The 14,437-nt window shown below is 37.6% G+C and overlaps 1 long non-coding RNA gene across 2 annotated transcripts in view; it reads left to right on the top strand.

Annotated features, from left to right (window-relative positions):
* The first annotated feature begins 304 nt into the window (after positions 1–304).
* LOC119088048 overlaps positions 305–14,437 on the top strand; it is a 32,201-nt gene continuing 18,068 nt past the window's right edge. Inside the window, exons 1-3 of one of the 2 annotated variants that reach the window (XR_005091620.1) lie at positions 305–369; positions 10,323–10,384; positions 12,501–12,596. This is a non-coding gene — a long non-coding RNA (uncharacterized LOC119088048). The remainder of the gene's footprint in view (positions 370–10,322; positions 10,385–12,500; positions 12,597–14,437) is intronic. The other variant, XR_005091619.1, reaches the window with a different exon arrangement.

Raw genomic sequence — 14,437 nt, 5'->3', positions numbered from 1 at the left:
AAGGAGCCAGGAGCCAGGCATGACTGATGCCTTTCTTCTAAATGAGGGCTGAGAGAGGGATCTCTGGGGCTGGTTAGCTGACAGCCTAACTCCAGGCTCAATGGGATGCCATCATCAAGGGGAACAGGCAGGAAATGACAAAACAGGATGCTCAAGATCCTTCCCCAAGTTTACCTGTCTTCACACACACACACACACACACACACCGTAAATGCAACAGCCATGTCATACTCAGATGTCAGTATATCACATCACTCTGTTCTCTAAACTTCTAACTCTTCCTCCCCCACCCTCTCTTCTTTTGTAATAATCCCTGAGCCATGGAGAATGATGTGGAACTTCAATTATCGATGAGTATTCAACATTCTGGTACCTCAGCCTTTCCACTCTTTGATAATACCATGTATTACCACCAGGAGAACAGAAAGACGCACTTAGATACAATACAGAAATTAAAATAAGCAAGCTGGAGCTACTGTATGAATGAATAACTATTTCAAAAATAAGATATTATACAACATAATATTCAATGAAATGTCTTATGTCTTTCAAACCCTAATATGGCTTTAGTGACTGCAGATTATGGCAGAGAAGGATAGAGCTGGTAAGGGTCCATTGTATGACTGAATGGTAGGTAGCCTTAGGAAGGTTTCCATGATGGTCTCCAGAAGTTCCAACATAGTCTCGGTTAGTCTTGAGTGAAATGGGAGAATTATAATCTAAGACTGGGTATTAGAGTCACAGTTTAAAAAAAAACTTCTTTTATTTTTAAATTAAAATGGAATTATATAATTTTTCCTCTTTTCCTTTCTTCCCCTAGACTTCCCTGTATACCTGTGGCTCCCTCTTGAAATCATTGTCTTTTTCTTTGTTGATATTCTCCCTCTTTTTCCCTTTCTCTTTATCCCTCCCCCGTCTCTTGCAGGTGTGTGTGTGTGTGTGTGTGTGTGTGTGTGTGTGTGTGTGTGTGAATATATACATAATCAGCCTACTCAGCTCTTTCAGTGTTATTTGTATGAACATGAGTTCAAGGTTGACCACTTGGCAATAGACTAACAATTAGTGGGCCTGTCCCTTCATCCCCCTTTGTCAACATGCCTTAGTTGCTCGTAGTTCTTTATCTAGAGGTGGGGCCCATGAGTTTTCCTCTTCCATATTAGCCTGGCTATTGGTATTGCCTTTGATCTGGTCTTATTTAGACAGCCACATTGTGTGAAATTATATGGGTAACTTCTCTGTCATTTTTAGATGGAGACACAATCCCACATCAGACTTCTTGGTCCTCTCTGACTCTTACAATCTTTCCACACCCCTTTCTGTGATGTTGCCGATTTCTTCAGTGCAGGTGTGTTGTAGTTGTGTTGGCTATGGCATGAGACACCAGGATCACTTCTTCTTTGCACTTTGGCCAGTTGTGGTTTTCTGTAATGGTCCTTCAGTTGAAAAAAAGGAAAAAGAAAAAAAAAGTTTCTGTGATGGGAGGTTAGAGTTACATTTGTCTTTAGGTCTAACGATAGATATTTTGAATGATGCAGTTAGGAACTATACTAGTTTGGTAAAGTGGTTCTTGATATTTCTCTGATACAAGTAACCTCACTAGCACCATGTGGTTGCATAGGTTTACAGTACAAGGCATGATTTATATCATGTTAAATGGGCCTCAGATCTTGGTGGTAAGTGAGAGTTCTTTACTTTTAAGTTAGCATACAATGTAATGTATTTCGCTATGACACTGTCACATACATATGTATGTTATCTATTTCAAATATAAGTGCTAAAAAGAATTTCAAACATTTAATGTAAATTTATCGTCATTACCTAAGAAATTATACTATTATATTTATATTATAATATTCATAATTGTGGTTTAACAATGAATTATAAAGTGGTAGACATGGAAGCAAGCTCATGAGTTATTTAGCTCCATTTCTTTACTTTTTAGATGTAAAACCTAAATCTCAAGAGAGGTAAATTGTCCTAATCAAACATTAGTAGTCAGCCAAAGAAAGCACACTTCATTGTCATTGTTGTATTGTTTATCTTAAGAAAAAAATGACAAATCTTCAACTTTCTACTCACATTTTATCTTCTAAGGTGTAACTTACTTTTGAGTTCTTAACCTTCCCCTGAATAAATTTTTGTACTACTTTAACTGCTCGCTCTCCTGCATCTGTAAAATATAGAAAATCAGATTGTATCTTCCATGGATACTGTAAAATTAAGATAATCTATCCAATATATAAAACACTTCTAGAAGAAAAATGGATTGACTCTTAGTAGAAAAAATTAAATGGAGGAATGTGAGACTTTGTCCAACCATTAAATCTGTAAACTACTTGGCTAATTGGTTATTCATATGATATAGCGTCAGTTAAGTTTCTTCTGTGTTGACGATACCAGTTAGACAGTATGGGGGTAGAATCCCTTTACTAAATGAAAACTCACAAAAGTGGTTTGTTCAAGAAGTGAAATTAGAACCTCTATTTTCTGAGTTCAAGCTCATTTTCACCCTGAATACTATCCTTATGCAATTTTTGTTTCCATGTTAATTTTTATAACTAAAGATTTCATAATAAAGCAAAAGCACTATTGAAATAAAGTTAGTATTATATTGCATTGTAAATGTAAGTAGAGCATTGTATATGGTAAGTTGAAAAATACGAGATGCACACTCAATACTGTGGGAGCCCACAGAAGCTTCCTATTGAGAATTTACTCAGGGTCAGAGAATTTGAGCTTGCTTTATCCAGCAGGGCTGCATAATTGGATGGTTTAACCACAGTTACCAGGTGTTTTTGAAGGGTATACACTGGGCTGTACAGTGGGCTTTGATCTTGCAAGGGGGGGGAGGGGGTCTTTTGCCTCTCCCCTTGGTATCTTATAAAAAGCTGTTTTGAATAAATGAAGAGGCTGTTTGGTATTGACCCAGGTCCTCCTGAAGCTGTCCTGTGTTTCTGTCTGTCTCCTTATTGTCTAGGTCTCTCTTTCTATCTGATATTTTCTTATCCCTCTCTCCTCCACCTAAGATCCCTTCTAAAGGTGGAAACATATCGGAGCTGGTCTCCCTACAGGCTCCCACAATTATCCCTGTGGTCTGTTGGTTTTTTCTCTTTTGGGGGGCCTGCCACCCAGCTTCCAAATAAATCACACATAGAGGCTTATTCTTAATTATAAACACCCCCCCCCCCTTAGCCTGGCTTGTTTCTAGCCAGCTTTTCTTAATTTAAATTATCCTGTCTACCTTTTGCCTCTGGGGTTTTACATTTTCTTACTTCTGTATATCTTACTTTTAATCTTACCCCATGGCTGGCTGGCTGGCTGGCCCCTAGCATCCTTCTTTCCTGTTCTCTTGCTCTTTTCTCTTCTTCTTCTAGATCTCTCCTTCTAGCTATTCTTTCTGCCTGCCAGCCCTGCCTATCCTTTCTTCTGCCTCACTATTGGCTGTTCACCTCTTTATTAGACCAATCAGATGTTTTAGACAGGCACAGTAACACAGCTTCACAGAGTTAAACAAATGCAACATAAACAACTGCAACACATCTTTGCATCATTAAAACAAATGTTCCACCATATAAACAAATGTGATATATCTTAAAGTAATATTCTACATCAGTGATCCTTCTACTCCATGGCTCCTCATAAATGAATTGTGTATGGTCGTTCACATAATATGTTCTTGATACCTTTTGTCATTTAGAAAAGCACATGTTTTGGCTTTTTAAAAAAGCTTGCCCTTCAGCTTCTCTCAGCCTCATTTCCTGAGGATCTCTTATGCTTATAAAGCATGAAATAGAATGGAGGTATGTTCAAGACTGATGCATGAATTCAGTGTCCAGCGAACCATGAACTGAGGATAAGATATTGTCTGCTGTTTCTGTTCCAAGACAAAAAACAAATGGTAAATCATGAAATAAAATTATTTCTAAAAAGTAAAAATAGCTGACTATTGCATCAATAAAAATGTTGCCCAAAATCTTCTCTTATGAAGTTTTAAGAATCCCTTGGGGATTTGTTAACAGTAGCATGCCAGCTAAGCCTTTTCATTTTCACAATCCTCTTCAAGCTGGTGTAGTACCTACTTTTCAGGAGTGGCTCTGTGCAGCATTTATTGGCCTCCTGAAATTCATTTAGCCCCCCCTTTGAAGATACTTTAAAATTTATGAGCCTGAATGTAGCCATTATAAGACCATTAGTTATGCTCCTTATGAGCTGCTTGTTTTTCTTTACGGTTCTTAGTTGTTCTTTTGCAGAGCTGCCAGCTTAAGTCGTGCTGGGATCAAGAAAAATGGGCCTTGGCGGTTTGTGTTACTGGAGTTGTATCCACGCCAGTGGATGTCCACGTGCTCCAGAAGAGAATTTGACATTGCTGCTGCCGTTGTTGCTGTTATAGCAATTGCGGCAAACGCTGCTACTGTTTCTGGGATTACCATTTCATAATTGATTACTACAGCTAGCACAGTGGAGACCCTGGCAGCAAAAGTAGCTACCACAGTTAGTTAATCTTTCATTCTATTGGGCATGATAAAATTTAATTCAATAGTTATATACATTTCGATTGGCTTTGAAAATTATAAATTTATAAACTCAAGTTGCAGTTGCTTTTGGGATACCATCTTACAAGGACTCCAATTTGCGGTAAGGCTCGTTAAGGAAGGGAATGGCTAAGTTGCCTTTAGCTACTGGCTATGGTGGGACAGGACTTCTGTTGGTCTTTTCTGTGTCAAACACACAGATTGCAAACCCAGTGCCACTTTGAGATCTTTGGGAGCAGTTAACTCTGCAGCTCACACACAATTGATTGAGCCTGTATGATAATGAGTATTCAGAGATGGGTAATGCTTGAGGGGAGCACTCACCAAACTAAGACAGAGTGCCTCTGTGGCCTAGGCAGGTGTCTCCATGACGGGTAAGGTAACCTGTTGATGTACCACGCAACCTAAGTCAGAAGCTCATTTTTTAGTAAAAGGGGGACCTGTATGGTCCTGGCCCCTGTTTTGAGTAACCGTTGCCTTGCTTGCTGACCTTGACATTGATATCCTCCTTATGCTAATTCTCTGCTGGGTTCTACCCTCCTGAATGCTTAAGGGAAGTTCCTTGTCTGTGTACCCTGCATAATGGGCGTTAACAGCTTAGATGCAAGATTGTAAAACATTGTAAGAACTTCTGCCCTCTGGGGTTCTCCCATTATGCTGTAAGTCTGTATTTAAGACCTTTTCCCTCCTTCAATAAACAGCATTTGGCATTAAATTTAAAAATAAATAAATAAATAAATAAAAGAGCTAGTTGGGAACAAGCCTAAGCTAAGACCAAGTTTTCATAATTAATAATAATAAAAATAAAGGATCCCTTGGGGGAGAAAATAACTCTTAATAACCAGAAAAAAAAAACCTTCAAGATTTAATCACATGCACAATGTATTCATTGCTAAGAAGTTAGTATGCTTTATCTAGTTTAGTTCTTAGAACAGTGTGGGGAGGGAGTTAACATCATATCAATCTCATTTTACAAGGAAAAGACTTATAGCTTAGAGAGTCTAAGATCTTCTGTAAAATTTGGTATTTTATCTAAAAAAAACCCAAAAAACCAAAAAAGCAAGCAAACAAACAAACAAGTAAATGGAAAAACCCAAACTCATACTGAGATCTAACTATATCCCAATCCACATTTCACTTGTATTGCATTTTCTTCTTCTGATCAAATATTCACAAATTTATAATCCAGAAAATTAGTCATGTCAAAGTGCTAAATTAAAAGTCTGTTTTAAGATGCTCTAATTCTTTTCACATGTTTTTGTTTGTGTTTGTGGAATATACAGAACTCTGTTGGTTAAGAATGTGTGCCCTGCTTATCTGCTGCCACAATTGAATACTGCTAAATAAAGATCTACTATAGGTCCAAAGTTCAGTGGGTGGAGTAGGGATTTGCTCTCTGATATCTCAGCTCTCTCCCTTCCCTTAGACATATTTTTGCCAATTGTTGAGTATTAGCTGTAGCTAGAAGGTTTCTCCAGTCACACAGCTGCTTATAAAATAATCACTTAAAGGCTTAATATTATTTGCAAACTGTATGGCCATGGCAGGCTTCTTGCTAGCTAGCTCTTTCATCTTAAATTAACCCATTTCTATTGATCTATGTTTTGCCACGTGGCAGTAGCATTACTGATCTCCTGGCATTTTGCTTCTCCTTCAGCAGTGACTGGTGTCTCTTTGGACTCCACCTTTGTCTTTCCTGTCCCTCTCCTTGGATTTTAAGCCTGCCTCTAAGCTGTCTTGCTATAGGGCAAAGCAGCTTACTTATTAACCAATGGGAAAAACATATATTCATAATGAACAGACAGAAAGACATCCCCCAGCAATTAGCTCAACAAATATCATAAGAGCAATTACATTATGGAGGATTCAGAATAAATTTTTAAGTGAATCACCCAGGCCAATAAAATTTAAAGAAATTACATTTTAATATGATAAAAAAAGTTCATACTACAGGAAAATCAATTACATAATCAATTAAAATGAATTTCAAAATTAATTTGTTGGAATGCAATACTCAAACCAAATTTGACACAATTAAATTTGTAAAATATATTTTCAAATTCATAAATATTTTAAAGCTTAAAACTTTCAATTATTTATTTTTCTAATTTTAAACACTTTGAAGAATGGTTTATTTTATTTCTATTTTTATGTGTATTGGTGTTTTGTTGTATGTATATTTGTGTGCCACATGTTTACTTGGTTCCTTCAAGGGTAGAAAACAATGTTGGATCCCCTGAGACTAGAGTTATATCCAATTGGGAGCTATCATGTGGGTGCTGCCATGTGGGTGCTGCCATGTGGATGCTGAGAATCAAACTTTTTATCTCTGTTTCAAACCCATAGTACATTATAATAAAATAACTCAGATATATAATATGTTCATGGACAATTCAAGGGACCTAAAAGGAGCTTTAAATGTCAAGTGCCTGAAAACTCTGACAACTGCTGTAGACTTAAGTAGAACTTGAGTGGCCACATAAGCAAGTCCTTTGTTATACTACAGTGTTTAAAGTGTTAAGGAGTCAGGATTCCAGTGTTGAGTACCCAGATGAGACATCTTCTGGAAATTACAGATGCCTAGGAAGTATTAGTGAAACAATGAAATGAAAATGGAAACTGCTTTAGAGTATGGAATTGCTTTTTTTAAATCTTTTAATTGCTTAAGTTTCTATAGTATTAATCTATGGTGAATTCATATGTATTTTATTACATCATCACATTAAAATAAAATTGTATTTGCAAATAATAGGATTATCTAGAGTAGAATTATGAAAATTTTTCAATAAATCCACAAAAGTAGAAAACAGGATAGTTTTAGAATAACTTTTTATGTTAGTTTTAATTCTTTTCAGAGTTTTGTACATGGGTATATTTTATTCACATTATTTGCATCCCTTTCTCTCCCAGTTCTGCTCATGTACTCCCAAACCCCCTCAAATAATGACCTCTTCTACTTTAATTATTAATGTTGGATATGTATGCACACACAAATGTAACATATAAAACATATTATACATATATACCTAACTGAGTCCAGTTAATGTTGCCTGGATGTATAGAAATACATGTGCTTAGGGCTAACCACTACTTAGAATTCAAAAACCTATCAGGGCGCTCATTCCTGGAGAAAACTGGTTCTCCTTCCTTCAGCAGACATTGGTTGTCTGTAGCCCCTTATCCAAAAGTGGTGGCTTGTGAAATTTAATCCCTTCCAGTTCAGCATATCAACCGGTACTGTCTTATCAGGTCTTGTGCAAGCGTCCCTAAGGTTGGGTGTCCATGGCTGCAGTATCCCTGCCATGTCTAGATTTTATCTCATCCTAGTCATGCCACTTCTCTTAGTTAGGGTTTTGATGGCAGTGTAGAGACACTATGACCACAGCAACTCTTACAAAGGGAAGCATTTATCTACAGCCGGCTTACGGTTCAGAGGTTTAGTCCATTGTCATCACAGTGGGAAGCATGTGCTGGAGGAGCCAAGAGTCCTACATCTGGAACTGTAGTTAGCAGGAAAGAGACAGTGGGCTGGGTCTGAGCATTTGAAACCTAAAACCCGACACCCAGTGGTGCATTTCCTCCAACAAGGCCTTACCTACTCCATCAAGGCCACACCACCTAATAGTGTCAATTCCTGTGAGCCTATGGGGGCCATTTTCATTCAGACCACCACACCACTCTTCTCACTTTTACAATCTTTCTGCCTATATATGCTGATGACATTTCCTGAGACTCAGGTGTAGGATTTAGGTTGTAGATATTACATTTGATGTTTGGAACCCAAGGTCACTTATTATCTGCCTTTTGACCAGCTGTGGACTTCTGTAGTAACCTCCTGTCTGCTGCAAAGACAAACTTTGTTGATAAGAGGGAAGAGCTGCACTATCTGTCGGAATGAAGATGAGTATATGAAATGTAGTTGGAGAACCTAGTAACTTAGGGAAATGGGGTGAGTAGGTACTTCCCTAGGGATGTAAGTGCTGGGAAGAAGGAAAGGGGGGAAATTTGGAAATATTTAACTGGGAAAGGGAGAAGGATTGTAATATAGAAAAAGAGAGGATAAGTAAAGATGTTTGAAAAGATCATAGAGAAATATTTTGTTTATATTAAATACATATAAAATATAAAAATGCATATATATGTATAGATAGATAGCTAGATGATAGATAGATAGATAGATAGATAGATAGATAGATAGATAGATAGATAGATAGATAGATAGATGATAGATAGATAGATTAATACTATCCAACTTTACCTGAAAATGACACCAGAAGATCCATAGACTATCTAACAAAAGAACCCAATACCAGACAAGGCACATCTTCCTTTGAGTTGTTGGTCAGTGAAATCCCAAAGACTCCTAATAAAAGTTTTTGCCATTCTTCTTGATTGCCTCCCAGAACCTGAAAGTCAAGCACAGCTCCAGATCTAGTTTCAGTCGTTCAAACTGCATGCCAACCAATCTGCTGGATGCCCACTGCCATTGTCAAGCATAAGAAGAATGTTCACCTCCTCTCCCTCTGGACTCAAACTGGTTGTCCCACTACAGTGATCATCCTGGCTTTCTTGATTTTCATAGAAATCCCTCAACTGCCTGAAAGCTAGTAACATTCTCTATAACCTATAACCAAGTTCCAGCACACACTACTGCTACTCCCTGGTATAAAAACAAAGCAACAACAACAAAACAAAGGAAAAAACACAAAAAATATCTCAAGAGAAAAGAGTCTGGTGCTGTTCAAAGGAGAGAAGATGTCTGTTGTTTCCCTGAACATTAGGGGGAACAAGATGGTCTACTTATCCATGTTTAGCTCATCTTCAAGAACCATCTATACACTTTCAGGCAGAATCCAGGGTTAGCAAAGAATGTTGCTACTCTCCACTTAGAAAGAGTATCACCCAGTCCAGTGTTTGATCATCTTTCATTTTTGATCAAATTTTCATCCACTCACTTTCTCTGAGATACCTGTGTCCCTGTCTTTCTTCCCTAAGAATCTTGTTAGGTGGAAGTGATAAATGTCACCCTCTTTTTTGGGTGTTTCTTCTTAGACATTTTCAACCCCATCTCCTGTTCCCTGACTATAAATTCCACTTTCTCATGCTGTCTTTAGAGTAGTCAGCCTCTTCCCATCACTCCATACCCTTTTTCTATTGTCTCTATATCTATCACAATGATTCTTAACAAAATAGTTCTATGATTTAAACAAACAAAAAACAAAAGAATGATTCTCAATAAAAAGTTGTGAATTTTTCAAATTCTTTTTGTTTCTTAAATTTCAGTAAGTTAATACACTGTTTTTTAAGGAAAGACAATATAACCATGAAACAAATCTAAGGGAAAGTATCAGATGCTGTACTTCAGGAACCACGAACTTGCTGGTCTCACTGGCTTTTTTATGCTTCCTGTATCTTAAATGCTTTCAGGTGATGATACAAATGAAAGTAATATCTTCATTTTGTTATTCCAACCTTTAATGTCCAGTTATGAGACATTTAGAAGTGTTTACATATTATCTCTTTCTTTGTTCTCTATCTTAAAGCTCTCTTCATATGAGTAAACAACAAAGTGTATAAAGAAGTACTGTAATACGTGTAATATAGACATGCTATTTCTCAGAGCTTGTGAGAAAATACAATATCGGGAATGTTGCTCACTATATGTATATAACAAATATACATAATTTATATTGAATTTCATTTTCTCCTAGTGAAAATAGTATTGATAATAAAACATAAATAATTTTCTTGGCTGTTATAAATAATCAAGTTATTTCTTCTTTCTTATAGCTCATTAAACTACATTTAATACATGTGAAGTTGTTCAGAATTTTAAATTATTTTATAATGAGGTGAGTCTGGCTTTGTCCTTTTCTACTCAAATTTAGTTTATTTTAATAGCTTTATTGTGTATTAATTTTTAGTCATGCAGAATGTTCATTTTAGCTATTTTACACTAGTCTAACTTCTCTTAGCAATGTTTAACTATTTACTAAAGAAATAAAGTTTTAAGGGAAAATGCATTTTTCTACATTATTAGAAGTTTTCTTTCTTTTTTTTTTTTTTTTTTTTTTTTTTGGTTTTTCGAGACAGGGTTTCTCTGTGTAGCTTTGCACCTTTCCTGGAACTCACTTGGTAGCCCAGGCTGGCCTTGAACTCACAGAGATCTGCCTGGCTCTGCCTCCTGAGTGCTGGGATTAAAGGCGTGTGCCACCACCGCCTGGCCTTCTTTTTTCTTTTTCTTTTTGAACTAGCATGTGTCTCTGACTCTTTTACCTGCCTTTAGGAACCTTTTTCTCCCACTGAGTGGCCTCGCCCAGCCTTGATATGAGGGATTGTGCCTAGTCTTATTGGAGCCTGTTATGCCATGTTTGGTTGATATCACTTAGAAAGCTGATCTTTTCTAAAGGTAAACAGAGGAGCAGTGTTTCTAGGGGAGAGGGCTATGGGGCTGGGGAGTGGAGGATAAGAGGAGTGGAGGGAGGGAAACTGCTCTTGGGATTTATCATATGAAAGAAGAATTAAAAAAAAGTAGTCATTTTGTTAGGTTAAAAGAAACTCCTGTGATATTTTTGCACATTTTTCCCTCTCTTTCATCAGTCTTGCTATTTTTAATAAACCATGAATCTTGATAATGTTTATGATAAACTCTAACGATCAGAGAGTTGACCCCTCTTAGGCATGCACACAGGATCCTATGATTCTCTTTTGTGCTACTTACCATTCTAGTTTTTAAGTTCTTACTTGTAAAATTATTTTAATGACTCTATATGGTAAGCTTACTGAGAGAAAAATGGATATTCACTACTCCGTTTGTTTATTCTGAATTGATTTGTTGCTGTAACTATAGAACCTACCTCAGTGCCTGACATTTGGTGCTCCTTCCTTTGAACTAAATGTCTGAATACGTTAAACAGAGCAAAATAATTAAAAATATAAATCCACATGATTTTCTTGATAGGCCAGAGATGGAGTTAGCATAGCTCTGTAAGTTAATAATAGTCTGTTTGTTAAAAAGACTGTTATTCCAACTCCATGCACGCCCTTTATCATTCTGATGACATGAGCATGGTATGGACTATCTTCTGCAGATAATATTTTACAAAGTAAACATAGAAATAGTACACATATATCATACCATAGTATCAGTGTGAGAATTCATGAGATCATGAAGAATGCCAAAAACTTCTGAGTGGATGAAATATATAGGAAAAAGTTATATAAATGGTTGTTAACCAAAAATGAAATGGCTCGATCTAATGCTTAATAGAAGAAATTGAAATTAAGGCAAAAAGATAAGTTTTTACTTATCAAATCACTAAAGTTTGAAACAGTTGATGCTGTCCACTTCAGAAAAGGATGAGGTTGAAACATCTGCATCCCTGTATCCTTGGTGGCAATGTAATTTTGTGCAAGCCTTAAGAGACATTGTCAATATCTTTTAATATTTAAGATTTGTAACCAGTGATTTAACAACATCAGTTCTCAGTATTTATACTCTTAATGAATCACTACACATGCGGGATGGTGCTTGTGCTATGGCTGTATTTCATAACATTTCACAAAATAGAGTAAAATAATAAAAACGACTCAAATTTTCCAAGTTTTCCAACTTTTAAGTAAAATCACAGAGATGCACTGTTTTAAGAACCAGCTTTATCATTAAGACATCTTACTATTTCTCATCAGAACCTTGAGATAAATAAAGGTTATTATCACTATAGAAATTGTGCTGAAGCGGGAAAATGTAGAAGTTTTCTGAATCTATTTACAGTGGATGGTTTAGATGTTGGAGGTAGTGTACTCACACTGAGACTGGAGTACACAAGTTCAAAACCAGTCTGGACTTCACAAGGAGGATCTGTTTCAAGAAAACTAGTTACTTAACTAAATGAATGACTATACAACCAAGCAAATAAATAAATCCATGCAGTAGAGGATTGCTTTTGTTGTTGTTTTATTTTACAGCTGCTGTCCTGTATTTTGAATAAAAACTCATGAACTAGTACCTTAATAATCCTAGAAGGAGATACACAAACCAATAAAACATCCTTTCTCACCCAGGTAAAAGTTTAAGAAAAATACAGATGAATCATCCATTTCTGTATAATCTGTGCTTTTGCCAAAAGGTTGCCATGACTCATTTTTTACTTTCCATAGTTTTATAACTCATATTTTTAACCAAAGAAAATTCACCTCATGGTATTTTTATGATGACTTGAGTTTGTGGATGACTGGTGTTGAAGAAACAAGGTCCAGTGCAGTTTTATGTCTTGATATAACTCCACAGAACATCATCACAAACAAAAGGAGCGAGAATTGTTAAACCCAACACCTACCTTTAAATAAACACACTGTTGTGAATGCCAACCTGTCATTCATAGCCCAGGAATCCAGGAGGAAACAACAGCACTAGAATTTGAACCTGAATGACCATAATAATCAGATTACCATGTAATCCTAACTTAAATCAACACAATATGAATTGATTATTTAGCTGATATAACACTTCTAAGATCAAGTCTTTGAAGTAATATTTTATAAAACAAGTGCTTTGTTGTTCAGGAAGTCATAAACACTGGTACAGAGAAAAAGTAGCATCTGTGGAAAATTCTACGGACCCAGTAACCAATGGTTTTTTCTTTCATATAATATTAATGGAAGCAGACAAAAAGTTCATTTTCCTCAATATTTGTAATAAGAATCAACCCTTGAACACATGAATGGTACCTATTAAAAACAATTCTTTTAAAACTAATGCTCTCTTGAAGAATTCCTTAAATAAGTCAGTTTCTACATGGCCCCTAAAGAGTGATTAAGCTGTTTCAACTGTTCCTAAAATGTTAGGAGTGTTGTTTCTTAAGAAATAAGTTTTAAGGTACCGCCTCCCTCGTCTCCAGTATGGTGGTGAAAACAAGGGAAAAATGCCCTCCCCCTCCCCCTGGCCTCTACCGCTTCCATCTGGCAAGGGAGCAAAGCAATTTACCAGCCTCAACACTTGGGAAAGCATCCTTGCACCTCATCCTGGCAGCACAGTGGAACTGACTGTTGACAGGGCATAGGGTGAGCTAGCCCTGAGACTATGAGCATAGGAGGAGACCTGTTCCTGCCCCTTATCTGTCATATGACAGCATGAGCTGGAGAGAGACGCCCCTCCCCACCCAATCAAAGACAGGTGGGAGAGTTGGTCCTGAGGTCTTAGGAGAGGAAGAGCTGCCTCTGTCCCCCACCAGCTGCAGTGCTGAAGACAGTAGGCCCTGAACCTTGCCTGGGCAGCACAATAGAGCCATCCCTGTTGGTGGAGATGTGGGTGAGCCAGTCCCAAAGCTGTGAGCATGGGAGAGCTGTCCCCAGTACTCATCTGCCCGTGGCAGCATGGGAGGAGAGATGCTCTCCCTCACCTCCCACCCTTACCCCAGCCCATCAATATCTGAGGCATGTGGGAGACCTGACCCAGAGTCATAAGAGCCGGAGAGCTGTCCATGACCCCTCAGCAGCAGCAGCAGCAGCACTCTGGAAAGAGTTCCCCACACTATATCTGGGCAACCCAGTAGAGCTGATCCTGAAGGTGTAGGTATGGGAGAGACTCTTAGGGGAGAACAGGCCCTGACCCTTGCTCATTGCTGTAAGGAGTGAACTAGCCAGGGCAATGCAGAAGATCTCACCCTAAGTGGTGAGGACAAGGGAGAGCTGGTGGCTGACCAACCCTGCAACTACCTAGAACCAGAACCAGGCTTATGAGTTGGCCCACCCCAACATCCACCCCATCTGTGATCTGCTGAAGCACATGAAAGGAACCAGTCCTGTAGACCCAACGCTGCAGGATCTCCGGCACATGAGGTAACAACAGGATAACCAAATGGAGTTCCAATGAGGGCCCAGCATGCATAGTGTAGCAGAAACCA

The sequence above is a fragment of the Peromyscus leucopus genome, chromosome 5, assembly GCF_004664715.2.
Source record: "Peromyscus leucopus breed LL Stock chromosome 5, UCI_PerLeu_2.1, whole genome shotgun sequence".
In the NCBI taxonomy this organism is placed as follows: Eukaryota; Metazoa; Chordata; class Mammalia; order Rodentia; family Cricetidae; genus Peromyscus; species Peromyscus leucopus.
The sequence above is the reverse complement of the archived record's forward strand: the minus strand, read 5'-3'. Positions and strand labels throughout refer to the sequence as shown.